At 39.4% G+C, this 16,840-nt stretch overlaps 1 long non-coding RNA gene across 1 annotated transcript; it reads right to left on the bottom strand.

Moving 5' to 3' along the window:
• Positions 1–413: 413 nt before the first annotated feature.
• On the bottom strand, positions 414–8,079 carry LOC129643056 (uncharacterized). Its single transcript, XR_008710037.1, has 4 exons — positions 7,959–8,079; positions 5,561–5,773; positions 4,886–5,004; positions 414–3,268 (listed from the first exon to the last, which is right to left on the bottom strand). It is a non-coding gene; the product is annotated as an uncharacterized LOC129643056 (long non-coding RNA).
• Between the last annotated feature and the right edge of the window lie 8,761 nt (positions 8,080–16,840).

Raw genomic sequence — 16,840 nt, 5'->3', positions numbered from 1 at the left:
TTCAGGAGGGTACAGAGAACAAATAATCATGAACAACTTCCCATCACAAAGTTAATTTTTGTTTATTTTTTTTTCTCATTTAGTATCTGGATGTATTTCCCCCTCCTTTGCTCTTAAAATAGTTTCCTGTAGAATAAGTTTCACCATTTTCAGGTTTTTCTTGATCTAAACTCCTTTTAAAAAAAACACCCCATGACCTCAGTCAGGTTTCCATTCGAGAAAGAATACCATTGGCAGTGCTCTTAGTGGAAAGAACACTATAGTACAGGGAAGAGAAAATGAATTCAAGTCTTGATTTAGCTTCACTGGACAACATGATTAAGCATAGTAAGTCACCTGCCTTTATGAATTTTAGTTATTTTTATTTGATTTACTGCAAGCATGAAATGAGGTACCATACATAATGCAGCCAGAATAACATCTGCCAAATAAGTGCACGTTCGATGCTAACCCACTCTTTCTATACCTATAAAATAAAGGATGTATACTATCTCAAGCACTTCTCTCTTTCTGAAATTCAGTTATAACAGAGCCCTTCCCTTGTGGCGTCAACTCCCTGTGGATTATTTGTTGATTTTCTGAGTTCTGTGAATTTCATCATGGCCTAATTTGATCCTTAAATAATAACAAACTGCTAATTTTCGTGTTTTTACCAATAAATTGTATTTCCAAGTTGAATCAAAACAACAGTAGAACAGGCACTACTCAAGATACAAGACAAATAAAAGATACTGCATTAACCAGTCAAAATATTTTTTTTTAAATCAAGAAGCAATCACTGAATAGCTTTTCTTGATTTAGATAGCAATTAGGTTAATAATCAGACGAGCCTGATAATCACAGCTGAGGAACCCAATCAGCCAGATTACAATGTATTGCTTTAAACCTCTTAAAAGATCACATCGCAGCTGAATAGGGGGATTTACTTATGACTAATGTCCCTTGGTCTTTACTAATTGTTTCATCAGATGCCAGTCCTTAAAGGAAAAATAGTTCCAATCTTTTCTTCGTAGAGCTATTTTGTTTAATTTTAAAATTATTTCCTTTGTAGGCTCAACAGAATTTTCTTCTCCATAACAAGAAAAATTCTCTAAGTGAAAAACAGTGCTTTTTGCATCCTTCTGTTTCACACAAATTCAGCAATGTGTTCTCATCTATAGTGTTCATAATTTGCACTGTGGTTTGCTCATATTCCCTTCTTTTCCCAAAAGAGAATGGGTTTTATTTTTCTAAAAGCACCTGAGAAAAATATGCATCTTTATTGTTACTCGCTGCTGAAAAGTAACAGGTATTGTCTTAACCAAACAGGGCATAATGACCAGGAGAGGTTGGTTTGTAGTTCGTGTATTTATATACAGAGTGAATATATATGTGTGGCCTCATGGTTAATTAATATGATATATGCAAATTATTCAGACACTCACGCTTCCTAGCTACAGAAGGTTTGGCCCTCAACATGTAGGAATTTTAAAGGTGCATTGGATCAAGGTTCAGAGATCTTTACTCTGACCTTCCATACCTTTAACTTCTAAAACATGGATCAAAAGCTAAAAGGAGAAGAAAAATCACAGGAGACTTTATCCCAATTGTGACAGATGTCAAAAGCCAAAGCTTGATCACTCATAGGCTCAGGGAGAGAAATGGAAGGCTCCTATGACTAACGTCATTCTGCCCAGTTTTCTTTGGTTTTCCTGTACGTTTGGCTTTGTGAATTTTGGTGTGATATTTCCATCGTATGTATGAATGTTTTCATCATCCACATTTTGTATATCTTTGTTGTTTCCTAATGTCAGGGCTTCCTCTCCCTTCTCTCCAGAAAAGAATCATCCATGATAAACCAATAAGTAATGTTATTTGTACAGATTAGCATTCCTAGAAAACTTTGATTTATTCTAGAGTTTGTATTTGTGTCCCCTCAAAATACAGCTGAAAGAGAATGAAGGATCGGTTGTGTCTTTCTCTTAGGAAATCTCTCTCCTGATTTTCTTTCTCAGTCACTGACTATTCATTCTCTGTGTCCTTAATTCTTTCTCTGCTACTGAAATTCCAAATGCCCAAGAGTTCCAGGGCCTTTTTCTCTTTACTTATTACACCCAGTCCAGTGGTTGCAGATACCATGTGCATAGATTGAGCTCATGTCCCTGAGAACTCCAGACTCACAGGTCCGTGTCCAACTAGGCATCTCTAGTTTCAGTCAAAACACCACTTTTTGGGACTTCTCTGGCAATCCAGTGGTTACAGTTCTGAGCTTCCACTGCAGGGGGTGCAGGTTTGAACCCCGGCCAGGGAAGTAAGATCCTACACTAGTTAATTAAAAAATAAAAGTAAAGATAAATTTAAAAATAATAAACAATAAAGCAAAAAAAAAAAAAAATCACTTTTCCTCCAAGCAGCTCTATTGCTGGTCTTGTACGTGTTCATAAATACCCCTACTCTCTACCCAGTTACTCAAGGAATTAGGTAGATAAGCAAGTTAGGTTTCTGGGAGTTATTCCTCTTTTCCTCACTATCTTCCCATGCCCACATCTAATCTGTCCATATCCTATAATATCTAATTCCAAATCTCCCCTGAATCCTTCCAGTTTTTTTCTATCTTTACTTCTCCTTACCCCAAATCATGATCACCTCTTATCTAGTTTCACAATGGTTTCAAACTCATCTTTTTGATGTTACTTTGCCCTTTCTGATGAATCCTCCATAGAACAGCCACAATGAGCTCCTTAAAACATGAATTCCATTGCTCTCTTATGTAAAGTCTCTAATGGCTCTTCTCTCCTTTTAGGATAAAATCTAAACTCCTTATCCTGTCCTGGATTTGGTCTTATTCCCCATCATTCACTCTCTTGTCTGCTGTACTCCAGCATAACTGGCTTTTATTTGTTGCTGTTCCTGTTAGACCTGAGGGTCTTTGTACTTGTTGTTTTTCTATAACTAGAATTCTTTCCCTTCAGATCTGCAGAAAGGGCTGTCTGTCATTCAGATCTCAGGTTACATATCACTTATTGGATTTTTAACCCTTCTCTGACCTCAGTCCTTGACCTTCAGAGCACCTCAAGTTCATTTTATGCAGTCTTTGTCGCTGCTTTTACTGACTTGTCTTTTTTCTGTCTCCTGCCCCTTTTCTTAGTAGTGCTAAAAAAAAAAAAAACAGAAAAACCCTCTCAAAATAGAAGGTAAGCTCCATGAGAGAAGGACTTCATCTGCTTGTTCATGGCAGCAATTCCAGCCCTGGGAAGAGTGCTTGTCACGTAGATGGGACCCAATAAACCTACAGAGTGAATCAATGAAAATCTCAGAAAACATGATCTAAAAGGAATCAGACCATCTATTTGGCTTCCCACACATGGTGATTAGTGGCAGTTTGAAAACTGTTTATCTGTGTACAGCTGTCTCACTCCTTGCAGAGCTGAAGAGCAAATGGGTTGTGTCTTCTCAGAGGAAAGTAACTAAACATTTAACTTGAAGTAAGCAGTGGGCCATCAGCTGCTCTAGGCTGTGAGCGTGGTGACTGACTGCGGATGATCTGTTGGAACACTTTCTGGGATGGACTTTTAAGTACCTGTCAAAGTTTACAATTTGAGAGCAAATGTAAGTGAACCTGAATGCCTTTCAACTTGAGACATTTGACGCTTGAGAAATCACCTCGCAAAAAAAAAAAAAAAAGAGAGAGAGAGAGAAATCACCTTGCTTTCACTTTGTTGCTGGCTAGATCCACTCATCTTTTAGTTTTAGGGCCTGAATCATCAGTTTCTCTAAATCCATTTATAAACTCAGTCAGCATTTTGCTCTGTCAGCTTGTGAATATAAGGGGGTAACGGCAGGCTTGGGGGTAAAAAACTTGTTTTTCACCGATGCTGCCTTCAAATACTTTTCAAGAGCCCACAACAATAAAAAATAAGGGGTACTATTCTCAGTACTTCATCCAAATACAGAGTATAGCCTGCTTTCCTCCTCTTTTCTTTTTGTTTCTTTTATCTCCACTTTAGGATTATCCAAGAAATAAAGAAAAGCCAATCATTCTATTCATGTAGGCAGAACACACCCCAGCATGAAACCTATGTTTAAATGTTAATAGATGATATAGTCTATAATACTGTAAATTTTCATAGAGCTAAGGAAGGAAAAAAACAGAGAATATATATGTATATAATAGAGATAATAGCAAGAATTGCTGACTTTTGAATACAGGGCTCTGTGATTAATCTTTATGAGCTCAGTGGCACTTTTTAAAATTTTTCCTTTCTCATTAAAATACAACTTTCTCAAAAATGCTGGCTCTGATTTGTAAATAATGGAAAAATATCATGGATGATGCCGATGAAGCTCATATTTTTCAAGTTGACCCTCTTGTCTCTTGTTTTAACAGTGCTAAAAACACTTCTTTAAAATTCATTTTAAAAGAAAGTTGAGGTATAAACAAGAAATTTCCTTATTATGGAAAATTAGCTAGCAAAAAAACTTGTCTTCTGGCCTAGTTTCAATCACAGTCCACAGAGGGACGAAAACAAGGGCTTTCTAAAATATCCTGGTGTACTAGGGTAGCCACTTGTCTGTAAGTAAAGATGTGTGTGTGTGTGTTGCATTCAGTAGAAGAGCTTAGACATGTTATTCTCTAATTATTTACCTTCCTCTGTAACTAACTTCAAGTAGCAATCACCCTGAACACCTCCTGTGCTTTTTTAATGTTTAGTTATTTAACCAACTATTTTTAAATTGCCTAGTCTCCTCAACTACCAGAGAAATTAAATAAAATAGCCACAGACCTCTAAAAGCTAAGTAAAATCACGCTTCGAGTCTCTGGGCTTCCAAATAAGAGGCTTGTACTTGAAAATGTTTAAATGTTAAATTCCCTAAAATCTAGGAAAGGAAGTGAAGCTGTGTGTACCTGGCACTCTGTCTTCTTGATGCAGATTTTTTTAACATTTTCTTTCACTTGCTTATTATGGAGAACTCAGTTTTCAATTGTGCTCCACCATTAAATTCTGAAGTCAGGGTGCTGGAGCCCTGAAATAAATTCACGAAAAGTAAATGTCACTACCACCTCTAAAAAGGGAGCTTCAAACTCAAGTTCTTTTAACTTGAAATTGACTAGCCTCAGTGGTACATTATGAATGGGGAAAATGTTATCAATAGCTGAATCCCTTACATTCAATTAAAGTTTGGTGTTTTCAAATGACTTTCACATACATTCCCTAATTTAAATTTATTTTGGCCTCCTGATATAGCCAGGGCAGGCCTGTTTTATAGATTAGGAAACTGAGGAGCTGGGGAATTTATCTGGTTCATAGACAGGCTTCATTCTGGTAAGAATCCCAGTTCAGTGCTCTTTCATGCAGTCCTGAAGTGACCCTTGATCTAAACATCATCTAAAGTGATCCTGCAGAAGAAAAATAATGTTCTTGTTAGAAAACACAGTTTCTGAACACAGAGATATTAACACTGTTGCAACCTGTGCTTCCAGTAAAATCTAGGAGATGGTTTCATTTTTCCTTTAGATGATGTTTGAGATGTCCTTTTTGGAGAGGTTCTGTGACTAACTGGTTGCATTACTTATACAAACCATTAAATCCATCCAGGCCTTCATTTTTAAAATTAAATATTGTCCATAAACTTGCTGATATCTAGGGCAATTCCAGCTGTAAAATTTTAGAATCCTGAGGTTCTTCCATGTTCAGTCCTTGTTTTGTTTTTTATCAGACCACCTTATCCCAGGTAAAGCGGTTCTCTTAACAAGGGAAGGGCGTCTCTTGTGCCTCAGCGGCAAAGAATCCACCTGCCAAAGCAGGAGACTCAAGTTCAGTCACTGGGTGGGGAAGATCCCCTGGAGAAGGGAATGGCAACCCACTCCAGTGCTCTTGCCTGGGAAATCCCATGGATGTCCTGGTGGGGTACAGTCCATGGGGTTGCAAAATAGTCAGATGCCATTTAGCAACTATACAACATTAACAAAACAAGGAAAAGCCTGCCATCATTCACAAAATCATGTGTCACTGCAAAGAATGCTCACCTGGAGCACCAGCAGCTTCTCTGCCACTGATCACACTGCCTCACAGGCCCATTCATGCTGTCACACCTGCCATCATATCTGAAGCCTGTTGCTTTCCTTCGTTTTTTGAGACAGAGAGAGAGGCCCTCAGACCTGTGTGGTAGCTGCAGGATTCAGGGCTAATAGGTGCCAGTTGAATGCTCCTTGACCAAGTTTATTTCTTTAAGTAAAATAGTTTGGGGGTACATAGCTGGTGTTGTTGACCGTCAACTTTCCCAAACTGGTGAGCAGGCCAGTTAAGGAAGGACTTTTTAAAAATATGCTTTATTTCTGAGAGGATATGACTATATCAAAGACAATAATTTTAAATATATATATATAGAGAGAGAGAAAGAGTGAGCTTTTTGGACAAATATATTCTGATTTTTCAAAATGTTTGTACTTCCTAATCTAGGAATTACTATTCTGGAAAACGAAGAATTATAAGACTATTATCTTCTCATGCAAAGAATTTTCTAAATAGGGGTCTTTGGGGCACTATTATTTATGAACAGGGAAAGATGGAGATGGGACTTCCCTGGCAGATCAGTAGTTAAGGCTCTGAGTTTCCAATGTGTGGGTTGTGGGTTCAGTCCCTGATAGGGGAACTAAGATCCAACATGCTGTGTGGTATGGTCAAAATAAATAAATAAATAAAAAGATGGAGGCAATACCCAGTATTAAGAAAATGATTATATAAAATATAGCAAAAACTCTCCCTTGATATTGTACACAAGTCATGAAATTGTGGTGGGAGAAATACTGATAGAAATAAATCACAATATAAAAAGTATAGAAAAAACAGAAAAATATGTAAAAGTGTGTCAATACAAGAAGGAACTGATATCAATGGTAATTAAGGGGATGGACCTTTATGTCATTTAAAAAAATTTTTCTCTTATAAGGGAGCATAGTTGATTAATAATGTGTTAGTTTCAGGTGTACAACACAGTTATTTCAGTGTTTGTATATATATATGTATACACCAGTGTGTGTATACAGTGTGTGTAGATACATGTATCTATTCTTCTTCAAATTCTTTTCTGATTTAGAGTATTACAAAACATTGAGCAGAGTCCCCTGTGCTATACAGTAGGTCCTTGTTGGTTATCTGTATTAAATACAGCTGTGTACATGTCAATCCCAAACTTCTACTTTTCTCTATACTTCTATATATTCCACATTTTCTCTGATGATACTAAATGTTACTTCAACTTTTTAAAAATCCAATGGCTGGATGATCCCTTGGTGGCATTGAAAATTACATCCGAGTATATGTCTGAGTTCTGATTCCAATGTAAACACCAGTCACATTACATAAAGAAATAATCTAAATACTCTGGGCTTTCATTTCTTCAGAAGTAAAGTGATTGTAAAAATAAGCTGGTTTGTTCCTTAGATCTCTTCCAACTGTGATGTTGTAATTCTTTGCAAGAAGTATTAGACAATGAGGTCTAAAGACCTTCAGGATGGTGTCCTGACAATACCAACCTTCTTTCCCCTCCATTTCCTTGTGGAACCTAGTTTGCTGTGGATCGAAAGCAATAACTAATAATAGATAATAAAACTAAATACTAAATAATAGAAGTGCCTAGAGCAACACAAGCCCTCTCGGGATTGCATCTCCAAGCCCTTCAACTTCCATCCCTTTGTTGTTGTTCTTTTTTAATTGGAGGATAATTGCTTTACAATATTGTATTAGTTTTTGCCATACATCAACATGAATCAGCCATAAGTATACTTGTCTCTCCCTCCTGAACCTCCCTCCTGCTTCCCACCTCCCTTCATTGTTTTTTAACTTAGCCCCATTTTGACCTTGCTTCACATAGAGACAGATCTTTCAGATATAAAATTTACAAAGATATGCTGTATCTTTTTAGAATAAATCTGACATAAAGACAAAAGAGTGGAGAAAAGAAGCTTGAGCTCTTACCGTATCCAGAGACAGTGAATATGCCTCTGTGGTTCTGGATTCTACGTTCCTGGAATTTCAACAGCTATTTGGCAAAGTGATTAGGAAGAAAACTTGCCCCCTTTTACAACCGCCTTCTTACTCCTACAACCCAAATGCACGTGTGCTGTCGGCCTCAGCTGTTGCCCTGAACCCACCAGTGTGCATCCCTCACCTGCTTGACTGAATGCTACGATAACAGATGCTGAGAGATTCAGTGCATCCCCAAGCCCAACAAACAGCCGCCGCCTAAGACAACTTCTTCCCATGAGTGAGAAATTTTTTCAAAGAGCTCAATTCATAGAGATCATTTATTCATTCAAAAAGCACCTTTTGAGTGTCCAGTAGAGGCCGTGTATTGTGCTAAAGTGGATATAAAGATAAGCCGAGCCTAGGTCCTTATGTGTATATAGTGTAGAGGAAAACTACACACTCCGTAGGAATAATGAAAATCTAAAGCACAAGCGAGTAAGGGTCACAGGAGCAAACCGTCAGAAGGTTACGGAAGCCAGAAACGGCGTGGTGTGAAAGGTCAACGGCATTAGAAAGGGGACCCAAGATTTTATGGTCTGGCTTCCCCCATCCCAGCTCTTCACGGAGGGCAGCCTTTCGGGACGGCTGACTTCTCCCTCCTCTGCTTGAAGTAGCCTGATGCATATAGTACCTCTTGGATACTTTGAAAATCCCCATGATAAACATCTGGACCCGACACAGAAGCCTCCAGGAAGCTATCTCTTCGGCATGCACCTACAAGCAAGCCATAAACACAACCTATTAAATAGTACATCATGCTCTGGGATTGTCTCCTAAACCCTAGTCTTTTTTCCTCTTTATTGTCTCCTCAGGAGCATCACACTTAGCCAACCATTAGGGCACAAGAAATGACCCTCCTGCAAGGGGGGTGGTGGGGGGACACTCACTCTTAGAAAGTTACAGGGACACAAGATAATTAGAGAGTCCACTCCGCCTCCCGTTAAGGGATAAATCTTGTTTTTCTTCCTCGCTTTTGTCTGTTTGTAACCCGGGGTCAACTGTCGTTAACTCTTTTGGTTCTTGAGAAAAATCCTTTCAGTCCATATTTCCAGGCCCAAATCTTAACTCCAAGTTTCTTTTTAAAAAATCCCCATTTGAAAGCTAAGTAGAATGGTAACAGATTAGAGACTGAAAAGAAAGGAAGAAAATAAATGTAGGTATTAGTGGGGGAAAAAAAAATCCCTACAGTTACTTGAATCTCCTTAACTTTAGCTGGATTCTCAATGTTGCATCACTCAGAATTAAAGCTTTCCATGATTTTGCCGGAAGTATCCAGGTTAGCGGAACTTTTCAATTACTGTTTGCATTTCATTAAAAAAAAGATCTATATATTCATTCTAGGAAAAGTTCTTTTCTGTGCTTTTTCAACCACTTCCAGCCACATCAGAAAAACAACTTCTCTGTTGTCCATCTATTATTCTATTCATACTTCTCTTCCCAAGCTGTCACTAATTAGCATCTCCATATATACAGATTCACGAAATCTTAGCATTAGTTTCAGCAGTGAAATTCTTCTTTTGACCGCAGGGGAAGCAGAGGGTGGGACAAGTTGAGAGACTAGCATTGACATATATACACGACCAACCGTGTGTAAAATAGATAGCCAGAGAGAAACTTCCGTATAACACAGGCAGCCCAGCCTTGTGATGACTTTGAGGGGTGGGCTGGGGGTAGGTGGGAGGGAGGCTTCAGAGAGAGGGAATATATGTATACTTATAGCTGATTCACGTTGGCGTACAGCAGAAACTAACACAACATTGAAAAACAATTACCCAACAATTAAAAAAAAGCAAAGAAAAATTCCTCTTGGCTCCATCATTCAGACCACAAAGCAGAGAACTGCCCCCTTTGGGATATGACCTTTAATACATTTGCATTCTGATTTCATCTTTATTTCCATGTCAGAATTTAGCTATTTGCTCTTTCATCTACTTAAAAATAGTTCTCACCACCCTTTAGAAAGATATACTAACTGTGGTACCTAACAATGGGTCTATTGATTTTTTTAATTTAAATTTATTTTTAATTGGAGGATAATTGCTTTACACTATTGTGTGGGTTTCTGCCGTACATCAGCATGAATCAGCCATAGGTATACGTATGTCCCTTCCCTCTTGAACCTCCCTCCCGCCTCCTACCCCATCGCACCCTCTAGGTTGTCACAAAGTACCGGACTTGAACTCCCTGAGTCATACAGCAAATTTCTGCCGGCTATCTAATTTTGCATACAGTAATGTATACATTTCCATGTTACTTTCTCAATTCATCCTACCGCCTCCTTTCCCTTCTATGTCATCAAATCTGTCCTCTATGACTGCATCTCCACAATGGGTCTGTTGATTTTTAATAAGCAGAATCATAAAGAGATGAAGTATAGTTTTAATTATTTTAGAATTCTTGCTGTTTTGATTGATGCACTAACTTTTCACCATATTGCTGCTAATCTTTTTATTATTATTATTACTCCTAATCCTTTAGGAATTTTTGGCAACTCAAGTGTCTACCTGCCCTTACTGGGTCTTCTTCAGAAGTCACCAGCACTTGGAGCCATTTCTGCCTGGACGCACACAAGCAGCTAGTTCCCGTCAGGACTTGTCCATTTCCACGGGAGCACTGATTCTCTTTCCATTTGACTCAGATCGATGGGCTTATCTCTGCTTCTATCCAGTTATCTTTTTCAGCATCAATTGGATTCTCTATCTCTATGGCTTAGTAGATGGAAGGGCATGCTGACCTGACCAGCTGCTTTCTTTTATTTCAGAAAATCTATTTTCTAATCACTTTTCCTCAAACCTAAGTGGGTCTGTGTTTCCCCCTACATTTCGTAATTTATCACATTTACATTTTTGGTGGCTTATTTTGAATTGACTTTCTGATAAGAGGATGGTGATAGGTCAATCACCATCAAGCATTATACCGAGCAAGTGAGAAGTACTCTTCTTTCTAGGTTTCCTTTAGAAGTGCTTGTTTTACGTACAACTGATGATCCAGGTAGACACTACTTGGATTTAATAAAAAGCAAACGGGGCTTCCCTGGCAGTCCAGTGGTTAATACTTCCACTACAGGGGGCATGGGTTCAATCCTTGGCTGGGGTACGAGGATCCCACATGCTGTGCAGTGTGGTCAATAAATTAAAAAAAAAAAAAAAAAAAAAAGGACGAAAAAGATTTTGTTGTTTAAAGTCTTTTCTTGAGTCTACTTGCCTTCTCAGCTCCAACAGCCCCAAATAAGGTTAAAAAAAAATGTTATTTAAATTATAATTCTAACTTCTGGACAGTTGTTTGACTCTTTTCTAGCCCACTTTAGGGCTGATGCTCAAAACAGTTGGAGACTAGGTATGAAAGGAAGGCTAGTGATGGGGACAGGGGTAAATTAGCAATAAGCGCCCATGAACACCTGAGGACAGTCAGCATTGCCTGTATTTCAATAGGGGGAGCGGGGGTGGCATACTCTCTCCTCTATGGCCACAGGACTGAACGTGCCCATGGTTTCCCATCGGATGATTCCACTGATCTAAAACCCCCTTATAATTTCCACATGGCTAATCAAGGGATAAACGGTGGTGCAGAGAGAGAGGAATAGGAAGTTACTTCTAAAAATCCTGACATGGAATTCTTGGCCTCCATTCTTTATTTCCCCTACGAATCTTGTTTGTTTTTTTTTTAATGTTTGACAATATATGAAGAATTTTTATATAAGGAATTATACATTCTATAAAATATTTGTTATATATGGAACTTTCACACACTTTTAGCCATTGCTATATTAGATTCTTCTATACTTCCCAGGGCTTCCCTGGAACTCAACTGGTAAAGAATCTGCCTGGAATGCAGGAGACCCCGGCTTGATTCCTAGGTTGGGAAGTTCCCCTGGAGAAGGGATAGGCTATCCACTCCAGTATCCTTGAGCTTCCCTGGTGACTCAGACAGTAAAGAATCCACCTGCAATATGGGAGATCTGCGTTCGTTCCCTGGGTTGGGAAGATCCCCTGGAGAAGGGCATGGCAACCCACTCCAGTATTGTTGCCTGGAGAATCCCATGGACAGAGGAACCTGGTGGGCCCCAGCGTGGGGTCGCAGAGTTGGACATGCCTAAGCAGCTAAGCACACAGCACATATACTTACCGAAAAATAGTAAGAATATAGAAAATCTGAACAACATAATTAATAAGCATATTTAAAAGAACATATGAAGAATGCTAAACCCAACAAGGAAAAAATACCTAACCTTTTGGAGAACATAAAAATGTATATAACAATTGACTACTTATTCCAATAATGCAAAAATCAATAATTTTTAATAATTGTTTTCACATGAATCATAATACAATTTTTAAATTAATTTTTGGTGACACAGTGGTAAATAATCTGCCTGCCAATGCAGCAGATGCAAAAGATGTAGGTTCAGTCCCTGCATCAGGAAGATCTCCAGGAGAAGGAAATGGCAACTCACTTCAGCATTCTTGTCTGGACAGAGGAGCCCAGCAGGCTGTAGTCCATAGGGTCACAGTCAGACACTGAGAGACTGAGCATGCACGCACACATAGTCACTTTATAGTGTTGGATTCGTTTCTGCTATGCAGCAAAGAAAATCAATTATACGCCCTCACACTAATCCTTAATGAAATATATTTAGTACACATTCATCTTTTTTAATTGCATGGTTTTCTGTTGCTGAAATAATATAAAGTACACCAGAATAGTTGGAAGACCATATTCTTGTAGTCCTATTTTTATGACCTTGAGTAAGTCTTGACTTTTCTGATCCTAAGTCTCTCTCCCTTTAGTTTGGGATAATAATACCTACTCTGTAGGCTCAGATGGAACATCTGTAGGTGTGTTTTGTACTTTGCAATATGGATCTTAGTAGTATTTTTGTTGTCTGTTTCATTCCCCATCCTCCCCGTCCCACTCCAACACTGTAAAGAATTGCTGACCTGAATGGAAGTGGGCGGGAGTCATCTAGCGAGGATGGAAGGCTGAGTCCTTATTTATTTAATGAACCTCCCCTGACAATTCTGTTACCATGAAGTTTCTACTTGGATTTCTGATAATGCCCCCTCTCTTCGTTTTGACTTTCTGCCATTTGAAAGATACAAGTTAATGAAGAACTTAGTATTCTTTGCTACTTCATGGACTGTAGCCTGCCAAGCTCCTCTGTCCATTGGATTCTCCAGGCAAGAATACTAGAGTGGGTTGCTATGCCCTCCTGTAGGGGATCTTCCTGACCTGCATCTCTTTTGTCTGCTGCATTGGCAAGCAGGTCTTTACCACTAGTGCCACCTGGAAATAACAGGAGGAGAAGGGGATGACAGAGGATGAGATGGCTGGATGGCATCACTGACTCGATGGACGTGAGTCTAAGTGAACTCCGGGAGTTGGTGATGGACAGGGAGGCCTGGTGTGCTGCAATTCATGGGGTCGCAAAGAGTCAGACACGACTGAGTGACTGAACTGAACTGAACTGAATGTAAAGTGAAAGTGTTAGTCACTCAGTCAAGTCTGACTCTTTATGACCCCTCGGACTGTAGCCGCCAGGTTCCTCTGTCCATGGCATTCTCCAGACAAGAATACTGGAGAGGATAGCCATTCCCTTCTCCAGGGGATCTTTCCAACTCAGGGATCAAACCCAGATTTCTTGCATTGCAGGCAGATTCTTTACCATGTGAGCCACGAGGGAAACCCATTTAATTTAATGCTCATGTCTTTTATGTTCTAGTTCAATCCTGGGTTCTAGACCCAATCTAATTCACTCAATCCCTTAATCTCCAAGTAGCTGACCAGTGAGAAACCTGGCCCATTTTTGTGTGGTTTCCTGAGGCTTACAGCATCCTGACCTCCCCTCCTTACATGTTCTCTCTTGGCGTCCCAACCTCTGCACACAATACTATTGAGATGTCTTTTCACTTAATACTTTTATTATTTACTTACCACATGTATGTATAGTAATGTATTCCTGCACATTTGCACAGAGGACAGCACCCATGTTTTAATGAACACAGACATGTTCTTCCCATACTTGTAGATAGAATAATAATGTGAAATTAAAATTGCAGCTTCATTTAGCATAGTTATCTTGCATGCATAACTCAGTCACTCAGTTGTGTCTGTCTCTTTGCAACCCCATGGACTGTAGTTCTCCAAGCTCCTCTGTCCATGGGATTTCCCAGGCAAGAATAGTGGAGTGGGTTGCCATTTCCTTCTCCCGACCCAGGGATTGAACCTGCTTCTTATGTGTCCTGCATTGATAGGCGGGTTCTTTACCACTAGTGCCCACCTGAGATCTTGACTGTTATATAATGATTCTAACAATATTGTCCATTTCTCAAAGCATTCTGGGAATTTCTTGGAATCTCTGCATTGAGAAATGACTGTGATAGGAAGATTTTTTCTGGAAGTTGAGGAGACTGGTTATATTTGAAGGCAGATTCCAGGAACCTCAGCTTCCACTCTCTCCCATGAGGTTTCCATTCTATATTGAGGTGTATGCGTGCTCAGTCATACCTAACTCTTTGAAACCCCACGGACTGTAAGCCCACCAGGCTTCTCTGTCCATGGGATTCTCCAGGCAAGAATACTGGAGTGGGTTGCCATATCCTCCTCCAGGAGATCTTCCCGACCCAGGGATCGAACTTGCATCTCCTGAGTCTCTTGAGCTGCAGGCAGATTCTTTACTGCCTGAGCCACTGGGGAACAGGCACAAAGATTCCCCCCAGAGCACCCCCTCCCGACAGGATGCTAATGATGCTGCTTGCAGTTCTGCCCAGGAAGTGCTCTCATGCTACCGCTGTAACTATGGCTGCAGTTACATGTTATGGAACAGGTGCAGCAGGGATGATGCCACGTGCTCTACTCAGGTAGTCTCAGCTAAAAAATGTAGCTGACTCTTGTTTAATGATCATTGGTTTATTCATGCAAAGCACAGAGAATTGCTCTCTACTATTACCTAGTATTGGGCCTTCCTGATAGCTCAGTTGGTAAAGAATCTGCTTGCAATGCAGAGGACCCCAGTTCAATTCCTGGGTTGGGAAGATCCGCTGGAGAAGCGATAGGCTACCCACTCCAGTATTCTTGGGCTTCCCTTGTGGCTCAGCTGGTAAAGAATCCACCTGCAATGAGGTAGACCTGGGTTCGATCCCTGGGCTGGGAAGGTTTCCTGGAGAAGGGAAAGGCTACCCACTCCAGTATTCTGGCCTGGAGAATTCCATGGACTATATATTCCATGGGGTTGCAAAGAGTCTGACATGACTGAGCAACTTTCCCTTTCTTTCATTACAGAGTATTAATGCCAAGAAGACGTACAGGTAATAATGTTTCTTCCTCTAGAAATCCATCATCTTTAAGATTTTGGCACTGATTTTCCCTGCCTGCTTCCTGGACCTTACTCACCACCTTGTCAAAAAGCCCCAAGAGTCGGTATCTGCTACCCTGCCTCCTTGCATCATTCCAAAGGTTCCTGGGTACCACTGCTTGACCCTCTCTTTAGAAAGTCCCTTCTCATACCCTCCTTTCATGTTTTCACTTTGAGATCAGTCCTCTCTTAAGAATGGATATATTTCTAATTTAAGAAGTGGGGTAAAGGGGCAAAAATATGAGGCTTAGGTGTTAAATTAATTTACATTCAAATTTTCGCTCTGTCACTCACAAGTAACATGATCTTTGGCAAGTTAAATTATTAAAAATAACAGTCATTAATATCACAGAACATTTATTAACCCTTATAGATCAGGCATTAAAGTAGGCACTTTAAGTGGTTTTTCTCAACTAACTCAGCACACTAGTTTTTGTATCTGTTCTAAAAAATAAGGTCAAATAAGCCTATCTCATTGAACAGTAGTAAAAATTAAACCGATAACATCAAAGGTGGTAACAGTATTAAGTGTCTGATTATGTAGGTGTGAGGGAAAGGGAAATTGATTTTAAAACATATGTGACAGGGAATTCCTTGGTGGTCCAGGGATCAGAACTCAGCACTTTTGCTGCCAAGGCCCAGGTTCAATCCCTGGTCAGGAAACTAACATCCCACAAGCCTCATGACGTGGCCAAAAAATTAAAAAAAAATTTTTTTTTAATTTTAAACAAATTAAAAAAGATATATATGACAGAAATTGTAAAAAAAAAAAAAAAGAAAGAAAGAAAATCTGTTAGAGAAGATATCTATATCTGTATGCTCAAGGACAAATGGAGGAAAAAAGGACCAATTACCTGAAGAATAACAGCAAGGTATGTATAGAATATTCTAGGGTTGAAACTAATAGAGCAGAAGGTCATATATGAAAGAAACAATTCACTCTGTAGGGGTCCTCCCGCACTGATACTATCACCTTTCACAAGGTGTCAGTTAATTAACTTATTTTTCTCCTCCGTATACTCACAGGCATTCAGGATACAATTGATCCTATACAATTATAGAAAACTTTTACTCCAGGAGGGTAAACAGGGAGTTTCTTTCTGACTTAAAAGGAAACAATCATGATAACAGTGCTGAAAGTTAAGCATAAACTTGTATGGGTGGACACCATGCAATTTTGTTTCCAGAAGGTTCAATAAAATATTTTCCATGTTCACTTTGATTCAAGAAGCTGACTCCTTTTGCTAACATGTGAGAATTACCACTGATTAGAGCATTTGCTGCTCATGATAGTAGCTCCCCTTTTTTCCTTTGTTCTTTATCTACAACCTGCTGTAATATTGACAGTTTTGCTGCTGGAAAGAATAACACAGGACAGCTTTTCTTAAGCTCCAAACTGAATTTTGTGGTTAATTGATTGGCCAGCTGGCCCTGCCTTCTCTTGACCTCTACAAGAGCCAGCAAGATTGATGGTTTTCAA

The sequence above is a fragment of the Bubalus kerabau genome, chromosome 2 (genome assembly GCF_029407905.1).
Source record: "Bubalus kerabau isolate K-KA32 ecotype Philippines breed swamp buffalo chromosome 2, PCC_UOA_SB_1v2, whole genome shotgun sequence".
NCBI lineage: Eukaryota > Metazoa > Chordata > Mammalia > Artiodactyla > Bovidae > Bubalus > Bubalus kerabau.
Note: the sequence above shows the minus strand (reverse complement) of the source record. Positions and strands in the feature narration are given on the sequence as shown.